Here is a 12,815-nt window from a genome sequence, read left to right as displayed (position 1 = left end):
AGAAACCCGCTACCACCCTGCCTCTTCCCTTCGTCATTCCCTCAGCTGGTCAGTCATCAGTCTTGACAGTGCTACCTCCTACATATCTCTATCCTGTCCCCTCCTTTCCAACCTAACTCATACTACTAACTCAGGCCCCTGTCGTCTCCTTCTCTGGATCCCTGCAACATCTTCTCTCTGACTCCCTTCCTTGCCTCCAGCCTAATTAATTCTGGGTCCCCTCCCAGCCCCCCACTCACATTGTGGCTGGAGTGACCTTATCAAACAAACTTCTGATCACATCCTTTTCTGTTATTCAAGTCCTTCAGTCCTTCTATGTTGCCCTCCAGCTGCACTTTTACCTCTTCAGCATGGCTTCCAAGTTTTTTGTCCTGTTACAAATTTAAAAGACCTCAGTTTACTTCCGCTTCCTCTGTCTCAGTCTTGCCCCTCACCCCAAGTCTTGCACATTATGTTCCAGCCACACCAAAGTACTTTAATTCCCGAAATTCCCTGCTTTCTATGAGTCTGGGCCTTTGTACTTATTCTGTCTGCCTAGAACACTCCTGTCATGCCTCTTTATTTTCCTATCAGTTTGAGTTATCTTTCAGTCTTTGGTTTGTACCTTACTTCTGTAATCTACTACACTAACACACCAACCCCGGATTATGCTCCTGAAATTTCCCAGCACTTACCCCTTTTGTAGCACTTACTATGGTCTCTTGAGACCATCTGATGAATGTACTGTAAGCATCTTGTAGGCAGGGATGACGTGTTAAATTCCTGGGGCCTAGAAAAGTACATTTCATATAATAGATGCTCAATAAATATTTGTGGTATCAACGAATGATTTCCATAGTTACTTAGGACACCTTTCTTCTTAAGTCAGTTGAACAAGTGGTATAGAGCTGGTAGGGAGAGAGCACAAATGAGGTGCAAGGCCTTGATATCAGTTTTTGTTGTTTTGTTTTGTTTTAATTAAAGCAAAAGTTCAGATTTTTGCAGTGTTACAGGCTGGCTATGGGTCTTAATGGGCTTATGGGCTAGTATAACTGAACCTAAACTCCAGCTGGCTGACACTGTCCTTTTCCAGACCTTTAGATTTCTTTTTAAGTAACAGCTTGAGATAGAACTCATATACCATACAATTCATCCATTTAAAGTGTATAATTCAGTGGTTTTTAGTCAGTTCACAGAATGGCATAACAGCCATCACTGCAATTTTAGAACATTCTCATCACGCTAACAAGAAACCCCATACCTGTTACCAATCGCTCCTCATCCCCATCTCCTCTCTCCATCCCCTGGAAGCTACTAATCTTTTTGTCTCTATGAATTTGCCTGTTCAGGATATTTCATATAAATAAAATCATACAATCTGTGGTATTTGTGACTGGCTTCTTTCACTTAGCATGATGTTTTTAAGATTCATCCATGTTGTATCAGGTGTTAGTATTTTATTTTTATTTCTTTTTATTGCCAAATGATTTTCCATTACACACCCTATTTTGTTTATCCATCCATCAGTTGATGGATATTTGGGTTGTTTGCACTTTTTGGCTAGCACAAATAATGCTGCTTATGAACATTTGTGTACAAGCTTTTGTGTCGACATAGTTTTTATTTCTCTTGGGTATATATCTGGGAGTGGAATTGCTGGGTCATATGGAGGACTTCAGATTTTTTGTTTTTTTAAGTAGGCTCCACGCCTATCTTGGAGCTTGGATTCATGACCCTGAGATCAAGAGTCTGATGCTCTACTGATTGGGCCAGCCAGGTGGCCCAGGACTTAAGATTCTAAAGAACAGAGGCTGTAGGGGTGCATGGGTGGCTCAGTCGGTTGGGCGACCAGCTTTTGGTTTCGGTTCAGGTCATGGTCCTGGGGTCCTGGGATTCTGGGGTTGAGCCCCACGTTGGCTCCTTCCACAGAGCAGAGTCTGCTGGAGGATATTCTCTCCCTCTGCCCTTTACTATCCGCCCCCCCCGCCCCCTCCTCACCACTCATGCACATGCTCTCTCTCTTTTAAATAAATAAATCTTTTTTTTTTTTTTTTTTTAAGATTTTATTTATTTATTCATTAGAGACAGAGAGAGAGAGAGGCAGAGGGAGAAGCAGGCTCCCAAGGAGCAGGGAGCCTGATGCGGGACTCGATCCCAGGACCCTGAGATCATGACCTGAGCTGAAGGCAGACGCTTAACCATCTGAGCCACCCAGGCGCCCATAAATAAATCTTTAAATAAAAAGAACAGAGGTTGCTTCACAGAATAAGTTCACAAGCACATGAAGCCCTAATAATTCTTGCTCTTTAATTTATTGATTTACTGGCAGGCAAGTTTTACAGCTGACTCTGAAGAATTGACATTAATCAAATTTCCCTATCTAATGTAAAGTAGCCAACGAATGTGCAAAGTCCAATTCTCCTGTGCAGGAGAATAAAGCCCTTCTTGGGTTTAAACGGAAGTGGGAGAAGTTAGTGTCTGGTTCTGCCCATTTCCACTCCCACTGCACTGTACCCCTGGACCACACAGGGCTGGCTGATGGAGTCACGCAGGAAAGCTTCAACTGGGGAAGCTGGCCTAATAACTGACTTTAGCTGTAATTAAGTCACTGCTTCCCTCTGTATTTACAGTAGGAATATATTGTTCCTTTTATATTACACCTCTCTTTGGCTCTTCTTTTTTCATCTCCAACATCTCTGCCACCATATACACTCCTGTCTTTCTGGCTCTTTCCTTTCTCTTCAACCTCCTGGTAGTATCAAGTTGTTCCTTGGTCCTATTTAAATTCAGACAATAAAGTTATGAGACTCAACATGAGTTTTAGGATTCCTTTTTTTTTTTTTTAAGGTTTTATTTATTTGACAGAGAGAGACACAGCGAGAGCAGGAACACAAGCAGGGGGAGTGGGAGAGGGAGAAGCAGGCTTCCTGCTGAGCAGGGAGCCCGATGCAGGGCTCGATCCCAGGACCCTGGGATCATGACCTGAGCCGAAGGCAGACGCTTAACGACTGAGCCACCCAGGTGCCCCCTAGGATTCCTTTTACAAGTATATCATATCCAGATAAATATGGGTACCTTAAAAGTAGTTGTCCTGGAAAAAAAAAAAGTAGTTGGCCTGGGTGGCTATATATTTATTCCAAGAGTTCTGTTGTTACTCAAAACATTTTGTTATTTCATGTAGTTTCTCTCAACACCTGTCTGAACCCTACAAGAAGACCAGTTTCACTTCCTTAATAATCACACCTAGTATCGCAGGGGGCCTCCCAATTTGCTTGTATTTATTTGTCTTCCTATTCCCAGTTCCCCTTTTCCTTTCTAGCTCTAGTCCCCAGACCAGAAGAGTTCTGGGTTCAGATGGGGCAAGGCTCGTTGACACAGAGAGGCAGTGAAGGGAGACTGGCATGTTTCACAAGACTTTGACCTTTAAACAAAGCATGCTTAAGCAGCTCTTTTTTTTTTTTTTTTTTAAGATTTATTTATTTGAGAGAGAGAGCAGGGGGAGGGGCAGAGGGAGAGAGAAAATCTCAAGCAGACTCCCCACTGAGCACGGAGCCTGATGTGGGGCTCAGTCTCAGGACCTTGAGATCATGACCTGAGCCAAAATTGGAGGCTTAACCGACTGAGGCACCCAGGCGCCCCTAAGTTGCTCTTTTTAATGTGACTTTCTCCAGTGTCCTATTTCTGCTTTGTGATCCCCCCTCAGCCTTTTTTATAGGAAAAAAAACATAAAATACTGGGCCTGGGAATATGGCCTTGAATTGTTCTCCTCTCAGAGGAAGCCTGGGGAGAATGAGTAGAGAGAGGCACGTCAGAGGGCTCCATTTCCTTCTGGTCCTGGGTAGTTAATGTTCTACCAGCAATTCCCACTCTTTGGGAGATGCTGCTCAGGGTAGAGGGCAATTCGGACAGAGTTGTGATTCAAGGGAGACCTGCATCTGACCTTCTTCCTACTTTATCTTTAAAGTCTGTAGCTATCTGTGATCTTGTATCTTCTTAGTTCTTAGGCTTTGGATCTTCATATTCTCTTCCTCTTTGAGTCTGTACTCCGGGAGAAAATGAAGATGTTTATTAGGGGCGGGGGGGGTAACCCTGAAATTTGCAAAACAAAAATTAACATATAGCTGAACTTCCTGCCCATCATGCCTCCCTCTTCTCCCCAGCAGTTTCTGAACCTCCCAAAACCTCAGTGAGATGTTAGCTGATTGTACAAATGTATCTACAGGATTTCCTTAAGATGGAGCTATGTTTGAAGGCTTTATGTTCTGGTTACCATCTTACCTGCTTTTCTCTTTTCCAGAGGATTCTACTTCTCACGAATAGGTATGAGACCAATGGTTGAGAAATTCAGCCTCCCTTCACCCTTTAGTAATTGCAGAATAAGTGATGCAGAGGCTGTTTAGATAATATAGGTGTGGGGAGAGAGGAAAAGGAAGCATTGGAACACCTGCAGGGGGAGAGACCAGAGAGCACCATTAGTGAATGAACATCTCTGGAGCAGAGTAAGGGAGGAGGTGGAAACAAAGAAGGGAGTTCAAGGAAGCCAAATAATTGTAGGAATTGAGGGTATAATCCATAGGGGAGTAAAGGGGGCTAGGCAAAGGCTTTTGGCAGTCCCTTCCCTAGTACCTGAAAAAGTTGCTTGATTAGTGGCTATTATGGACTTGGCCTTAGGGTAGGTTCTGGGGATATAAAGATAAATAAGATATAGTCCTTACTTTACAAGTGTATAGTCTAACAAAAAGAAGAAAGGTAACAAGTACAAATTAGATGAGATTTTAGGGATGCCCGGGTAGCTCAGTCAGTTAAGCGTCTACTTTCAGCTCAGGTCCTGATCCCAGGGTCCTTGCTCAGCGGGGAGTCTGCTTCTCCCTCTGCCCCCTCCCCCCCGCTTGTGCTCACACTCTTTCTCTCTCTCAAATAAATAAATAAAATCTTTAAATTGAAGTATAGGTGACATACAATATTATCTTAGTTTCAGGTGTATAACGTAGTGATTTGACAATTGTATACATTATGAAATATGCACTGTAAGTGTAGTTACATCTGTCACCATACAAAGTTATTACAGTATTATTGACTGTATTCCCTATGCTGTGTTTTTCATCCCTATGACTTAAGTTATTTTATAATTCAAAGTGTGTACTTACTTTTTTTTTTAAAGAGAGAGTTCGCGCCTTTGTTTCCATGCCGATAGTGCTCCCACAAACATGGTGAACGTTACTAAACCTGGCAGACTTTCTGCAAGAAGTGTGGCAAGTACCTACTCCACAAAGTAACACGGTACAAGAAAGGCAAAGATTCTCTTTATGCCCAGGGAGAGTGGCGTTATGACAGGAAGCAGAGTGGCTATGGTGGGCAGACTAAGCCAATTTTTTGGAAAAAGCCTAAAACTACAAAGAAGATTGTGCTGAGGCTTGAATGTGTTGAGCCCAATTGCAGATCTAAGAGAATGCTGGCTATTAAGAGATGCAAGAATTTTGAACTGGGAGGAGATAAGAAGAGAAAGGGCCAAGTGATCCAGTTCTAAGTTTAATATTTTGTTGTATTATGAAGACAATAAAATCTTGAAGTTATGTTAAAAAAAAGTGCGTGCACGTGGGAGCAGGGTGGATGGGGAGTGGGGGGTGTGGGGAGGGGCAGAAGGAGAGGAGAGAAAGAATCTTAAGCAGGCTCCATGCTCAGTGTGGAGCCTGATGCCGGCTGATCTCAGGACTGGGAGATCATGACCGGGAGATTGTGACCTGAGCTGAAACCAGGAGTCGACCACTTAACCAGCTGAGCCACCCAGGCACCCCAGGAAGTCTTCTTAATCTCTTTCACCTCTTTCACCCATCCCCCCTCACACCCCTCCCCTCTGGCAACCACCAGCTTGTTCTCTGTATTTATGAATCTATTTCTGTTTTGTTTATTTAGATTCCACATATTAGTGAAATCATATGGTATTTGTGTTTTTCTGTCTGACTTATTTCACTTAGCATAATACTCTCTAAGTCCATCCATGCTGGTAAGATTACATTCTTTTTTATGGCTGAGTAATATCCTATTATATGTATATATATATATATACAACATATTTTTTTGTCCATTCATTTATCAGTGGGCACTTGGATTGCTTCCATATCTTGTCTATTATGAATAATGCTGCAAATAAACATAGGGGTGCATGTATCTTTTTGAATTAGTGTTTTGTTTTCCTCAGGTAAATACCTTGACGTGGAATTGCTGGGTCATATGGTATTTGTGTTTTTAATTTTTTGAGCAACCTCCATACTGTTTTCCATAGTGGCTACACCAATTTACATTCCCACCAACAGCTCACAAGGGCTCCATTTTTCCCATATCATTGCCAATACTTGTTATTTCTTGTCTTTTTGATACTAGCCTTTCTGACTGGCATGAGGTGATATCTCATTGTGGTTTTGATTTGCATTTTTCTGATGATTAGTGATGCTGAACATCTTTTCCTGTGACTCTTGGCCATCTGTATGTCATCTTTGGAAAATGCCTATTCAGATCCTCTGCCCATTTTTTTTTCCCGAAGTTTATTTTTAATTTTCTTTTAAGTAGACTCTACACCCAACGTGGGCTTGAACTCATGACCCTGAGATCAAGAGTCACATGCTCCACTGACTGAGCCAGCCAGGTGCCCCTCCTCTGCCCATTTTTTAATTGGGTTATTTGGTTTTTTGGTGTTGAGTAGTATGAGTTCTATATATATTTTGGATATTACCCTCTTATCGGATATATTATTTGCAAATATTTTCTTCCATTCAGTATGTTGCTTTTTCATTTTGTTGATGGTTTCCTTTGCTGTGCAAAATGTCTGATGTAGTCCCAATAGTTTATTTTTGCTTTGTTTCCCTTGCCTCAGGAGACAGATCCAGAAGAATATTGATGAGGCCGATATCCAACAGATTACTGTCTATGTTTTCTTTTAGAGGTTTTATGGCTTCAGGTCTTAAATTTAGGTCCTTATCCATTTTGAGTTTAATTTTGTGTATGGTTTAAGAAAGTGGTCCAGTTTCATTCTTTTGCATGTAGCTGTCCAGTTTCCCAGCACCATTTATTGAAGAGACTATCTTTTCCCCATTATATATTTTTGCTTCCTTTGTATGTAATTGACCATACAAGCTTGGGTTTGTTTCTGGGTTCTCTATTATGTCCCATTGACCTATGTGTCTATTTTTGTGCATGTACCATATTGTTTTGATTACTGTAGCTTTTTGTAGTATTGTTTGAAATCTGGGATTGTGATAATTCCAGCTTTGTTCTTCTTTCTCAAGATTGCTTTGGCCATGTGGGGTATTTTGTGGTTCCATACACATTTTAGGATTACTTATTCTAGTTCTGTGAAAATACTGTTGGTATTTTGGTAGGGATTGCATTGAATCTGTAGATTGCTTTGTGTAGTATGGACATTTTAACAATATTAATTCTTCCACTTCATCAGCATGGTATATCTTTCCATCTATTCCATTTATCTTCAGTTTCTTGCATCAGTGTCTACAGTTTTCAGAGTACAGGTCTTTCACCTCCTTGGTTAAATTTATTCCTAGGTATTTTATTCCTTTTGATGTGATTTAAATGGGATTATTTTCTTAATTTCTCTTTCTGGTATTTTGTTATTATTCTATAAAAATGTAACAGATTTCTGTATATTAATTCTGTATCCTGCAGCTAAAATTTATTGTTTGTCCACTGTCTTCTAAGCATTTTACACATGTATTAACTCATTGACTTCTGACAATAGCCCTGAGAAGTATGTATTGTTATAATCCCTGTTTCATAGGTAAAGAATCTGAGGCACAGAGAAACATTACAAGTAGCCTGCCCAAAGTCTCAGAGTAGGTCCTTAGGAGCAGGACCTCCAGTGTAGGTAGTCTGGCTCCAGAATGTGTGCTCCTAAATAACATGGTCTCTGGTAAGTCATCCAAAGCGTATGCCTGAACTCTGCTGCTTCACATCTGCATGCCTTTGTACCACTGGTTTGCTCTTTTGCCTGTACTACTTTTTCTTAAAGACTCTGGTCAAGGGGAGGATGCTCCTTTAAGATCTTCTCAGACTTCTTTTGCCTATCCCGGGGGCAGTCACTATCCTTGGAGCTTGACTACACTTTGTCAAATTTTGTTAAACTACATAGTAGTGTATTTGTTGGAATATCTGATTCCTTGTGTTGTAAGCTTCTGGAGAGCAGGGACTTCTTTTTTTTTTTCTGGAAAATTTCAAACAGTTACAAAAGTAAAGCTAATAATAAGATGAATTCACACACTCATCATGCAGCTTTGGCAATTATTTTGTGGCCAGTGTTGTATCATTTATACTCCTCTCCTCAAACCTGGATTATTTTGAAGCAAATTTCAGACATTGGATAATTTCATTAATATTCCAATTGTATTACTAAAATATAAGGTATCTTTACAAAAACATAATCACAATACCACTATTGCACTAAAAGTTAATACTTCCTCAATGTCTTAAAATAGTCACTATTCTGATTTCTGCAACTATCTCATAATTCCCCCCTTCCCTTCTCTTTCCTTCCAGCCTTTTTTGTTCCTTTATTTCTTTCTTTGCCTAGCCCCCCCTTAAAAATCCAAGTAAGGGGCTTTATTTATTTTTTAATATTTATTTATTTGAGAGAGAAAGAGAGAGGCAGACAGAGGCAGAGGGAGAAGCAGGCTCCCCACTGAGCAAGGAGCCCAACGTGGGACTCGATCCCAGGACCCTGGGATCGTTACCTGAGCTGAAGGCAGACGCTTAACCGACTGAGCCACCCAGGCGCCCCGGGCTTTATTTTTAATCTTCATGTTCTCATCAGCCCCTGGCTTAGTGCTTGACATATAGAAATCCCCAGTAAATGTTTAATAAATGAATGACTCATCAGAAATCTATAAAATGCCCTAGTTGAATGAGTGTAGCCTTATTGTCATATTTGGTTGGTTTCCTGGGGTGGCTTTTGGTTTCTGGTACTTTAGTTAGGGATTAACTTAGATGCTGGCTACTCTCAGCCATTACTAAAGGTTTGAGGACAGTGAGTGTGTCTGTGACTCAGACATTTGCATGCTAGAAGGAAATGGGCTGGGTTTTCTTGTTTCTGTTTTTTGTCCCTAGTCTCTATTTCACTTTGAGTTTGGACGACCATGTTTGGCTTTTTTGCTATTTCTTCAAAATAGGGATGACCCTGAAGGAGCTCCTTGAGAGCATGAACATAGTTCACTTTGCGATGGTAGGTTTTGTACCTGATAGATTGAATTGGTTGCTCCTTCACTTACTTTATTTTTATTTTTATTTATTTTTAATTAAAAAAAAATTTTTTTTTAAAGATTTTATTTATTTATTTGAGAGAGAGAGAGTGAGAGACAGAGAGCATGAGAGGGAGGAGGGTCAGAGGGAGAAGCAGACTCCCCGCCGAGCAGGGAGCCCGATGTGGGACTCGATCCCGGGACTCCAGGATCATGACCTGAGCCGAAGGCAGTTGCTTAACCAACTGAGCCACCCAGGCGCCCCACTTACTTTATTTTTAAAAATTGAGATAAAATTGAAATACATTGAAATGCATATAGATCTGGGGTGCCTGGGTGGCTCAGTCAATTAAGCATCTGCTGCCTTCTGCACAGGTCGTGATCCTGGAGTCCCGGGATCAAACCCTGAGTTGGGCTCCCTGCTGAGCAGGGAGTCTGCTTCTTCCTCTGCCACCCCTACCCCCCACCCCCACCCCGGCTCGTGTTTGTGCTCTCTTTCTTTCTCTCTCAAATAAAAAAATAAAATCTTAAAAAAAAAAAGAAATGCATACAGATCTTAAGTGTACCATTTGAGTTTTGGTAAATGTATAAACATCCATGTAATCACCACCTGAATTGAGATGTCAAATGTGACCCAGAAAGCTCCCTTGTGCACCTTTGCAGTTAATTCTACCCCCTATGGTGAATCCTAACATCATTAATTATTATTGCCTATTCTTGAGCTTCATTTAAATGGCATCATATAGTGTGTGCTCCTTCATGTCTAGCTTCTTCTGCATAGTATAATGTTTTGGAGATTCATGCATCTCATTTTAGCAGTAGTTTGTGCCCTTTTTATTGATGACTAGTATTCCCTTGTATAGATATACCACAATCTGTTTATCCATTCACATACTGATGGATATTTGTGGTTTCCATTTTTTGGCGATTATGAATAATGCTGTTTAGAAACATTGATGTATAACTCTTTGTGTGGATATCTATTTTCATTTCTCTTGGGTGGATACCTAGAAGTGGGATTGACTGTATATTTAACTTTATAAGAAAATGTTAGACTCTTTTCCAGAGTGGTTGTGTCATTTTCTATTTCCGCCAGCAATATGAGGAATACCATGTCTTTCCCATCTTCACAACAGGTGGTATCAGCAGTCTCTTAAAGTTTAGCTACTTGCCGATAATTTTATTTTGAGTACTTCTCTGTGCCTTGCAGAATAGATTATTCATTTTATGCCCATCACGTGGAATATTCTCCTAACTCCTCAGTTTTTCAATTTTACCTATGTTTTAGGTCAGTGTTTCCTGAAACAGAATATACGTGAGAATTACCTGGTAGTCTTTCCAAATAACCCAGGTCTCACTGAAGACACACTGTACCAGCAGCTTTCTCAGGGATTGTTCATGGGCTTAATATGTATGTTGGAAAAGTTCCCCAGGTAGTTCCAATTTCTATTCCTAGCTAAAAACCACTGCTTTGAGGCTCAAGTCCTACCTGTGATAACAGAGGTTCTTTATCCTGCCTACACATCAACAGGATCTGGGGATCTTTCTTTTTTTTTAATTTTTTTTTTTTTTAAGATTTTATTTATTTGCGAGAGAGAGAATGAGAGACAGAGAGCATGAGAGGGAGGAAGGTCAGAGGGAGAAGCAGACTCCCTGCCGAGCAGGGAGCCTGACGTGGGACTCGATCCCGGGACTCTGGGATCATGACCTGAGCCGAAGGCAGCCGCTTAACCAACTGAGCCACCCAGGCGCCCCAGGATCTGGGGATCTTTCAGTACTCACCAGTGCCAGGATTCCAGCCTGCACCAATGGAGTTAGAATCTGGGGGTGGGGCCTGAGTGTCAATTGTTTTTTAAAATTTCCCCATCATTCTAATGTACAGCCACATTTCCCATTGGATTTCTTTCTGTCTTCTCTTGTAGCATTTATACCTTTTTATTTTTATATTATAATACTTTTTCATGTCTTATTTCCTGTCTTAGGCATTATGTTCCTAGCCTTTCTCATTTCTTTGTCTTTCATGGAGTCTGTCACCCACATTTGTAGCACAGTAGGTGCTCAATAAGCATTTCACGAACACATGAATTGGTCATCAGAAAAAAGATCGCAGTCACAGGTAGGTTGTTTCCTGAGTCTCAGAGTCCCTGTCCTCCCCAGGGTTGGAGTTGTGATGACCAGTAGGGGTAACTCCTCTGTGAGATAACAGAACCTTGCCCTGTTTGGTATTTGTTTTCAGGCATATCATTGGGACTAAGAATTATATGTGTATATGGGGTAGAGCAGCAGGGTTGGGTAAGGAGACAGATCTAATTAGAATGGAGGAGTTATACTAGAGTTGTGGTAAAGAAGGTAAGAAATATTAGTAAAGAGGAAGAAATTTGATCTTACCTGATAGGCCAGGGTAGGCCACTACAGACCCTTGAACAGGAGAGTGAACCAGTTTTTAGGAAGATAGTGAGGCAAGAGTGAGCAAGAAAGATTTTAATAGAGAGACCAGAGACAAAGAGTCAGGCTGTACTTCCAGCAGAGTTATTGAGGGCCTGGGTTGTTTAGGGTCACGGGAATCGACAGAACAATGTACTGAGAGGTGTTAAAGGACCATCAGGTTTTGTGATGTATCGAATCTGGGAAACCAGAGAGCAATGCGGAGGAAACAGTGGTAGTGTGGAAAGATGTGGAAAGAGAAGAGTGAGTTGCTGGGTAGGGCTGCGGGGGTGGGGATGGGGGCTGCAATTTAAATAAGGAGGAATTTCAGAAGGTGTTTGGATATGAGTGTCAGGAGTTCTGGGAAGCAGTAGGGGCTAGAGATACAGATGCAGGGGCCATCTGCAGAGAGGCCATCGAAGCTATGGAAGGAGGATCGTGTGGAGGTGTCCCGTCGGGTCTCACTACTAAATCTGGTGTGGGGCGTGATGCACAGGCCGGGGTGGAAGGAGGAGAATGTCCAAGAAGGAAAAGTTGTCCGTGGTCTTAGACATTGTAAAAGCAAACGTGAGGATGGTGAAGATACCTTTGAATTGGGCTAAGGACGGGTACTGACTTCCTGCTGCACCTAGCGGTCTTGGGTGTGGATGCGCCACCGCACAGGGGCCAGGAGATACCAGGTGACAAGGACGGGACGCGGCACACATGCTTCTATGGCTTGGAAATGAAGGAGATGATAGAATAGGCTAGTACTTAGTGGGGTTAATAAATGAAGGGTACTCAGGTTAGAATACCCTAGAGAGGCGTCTGTGTGAATGGACCTGTGGAGGCTCTGAGCCCAAGCTGTCTGCTGCATCTGAGTCACCAGAGCCACCCGTGCAGGAAGCGTCACTGGTCCCTAATAAAGAGGCCTGGAGATCTTCTTTTTTTTTTTTTAAAGATTTGTTTATTTATTTGACAGAGAGAGAGACAGTGAGAGCAGGAACACAAGCAGGGGGAGTGGGAGAGCAAGAAGCAGGCTTCCCGCCAAGCAGGGAGCCCGATGTGGGACTCGATCCCAGGACCCTGGGACCATGACCTGAGCTGAAGGCAGACGCTTAACGACTGAGTCACCCAGGCGCCCGAGGCCTGGAGATCTTTTACTCATGGAATCACGTCTCTCAGAAGAAA

At 42.0% G+C, this 12,815-nt stretch overlaps 1 protein-coding gene across 3 annotated transcripts in view; it reads left to right on the top strand.

The window, feature by feature from the left end:
* The window catches only part of LOC123855697 (uncharacterized), a 163,244-nt gene that overhangs the window by 41,759 nt on the left and 108,670 nt on the right, over positions 1-12,815 (top strand). The gene's annotated exons all lie outside the window — the stretch shown is intronic.

The sequence above is a fragment of the Mirounga angustirostris genome, unplaced genomic scaffold, assembly GCF_029215605.1.
Source record: "Mirounga angustirostris isolate CCGP_5_RB_7025 unplaced genomic scaffold, mMirAng1.0.hap1 SCAF_16, whole genome shotgun sequence".
NCBI classification, from domain to species: Eukaryota; Metazoa; Chordata; class Mammalia; order Carnivora; family Phocidae; genus Mirounga; species Mirounga angustirostris.
This window is presented reverse-complemented; position numbering and strand designations above follow the sequence as displayed.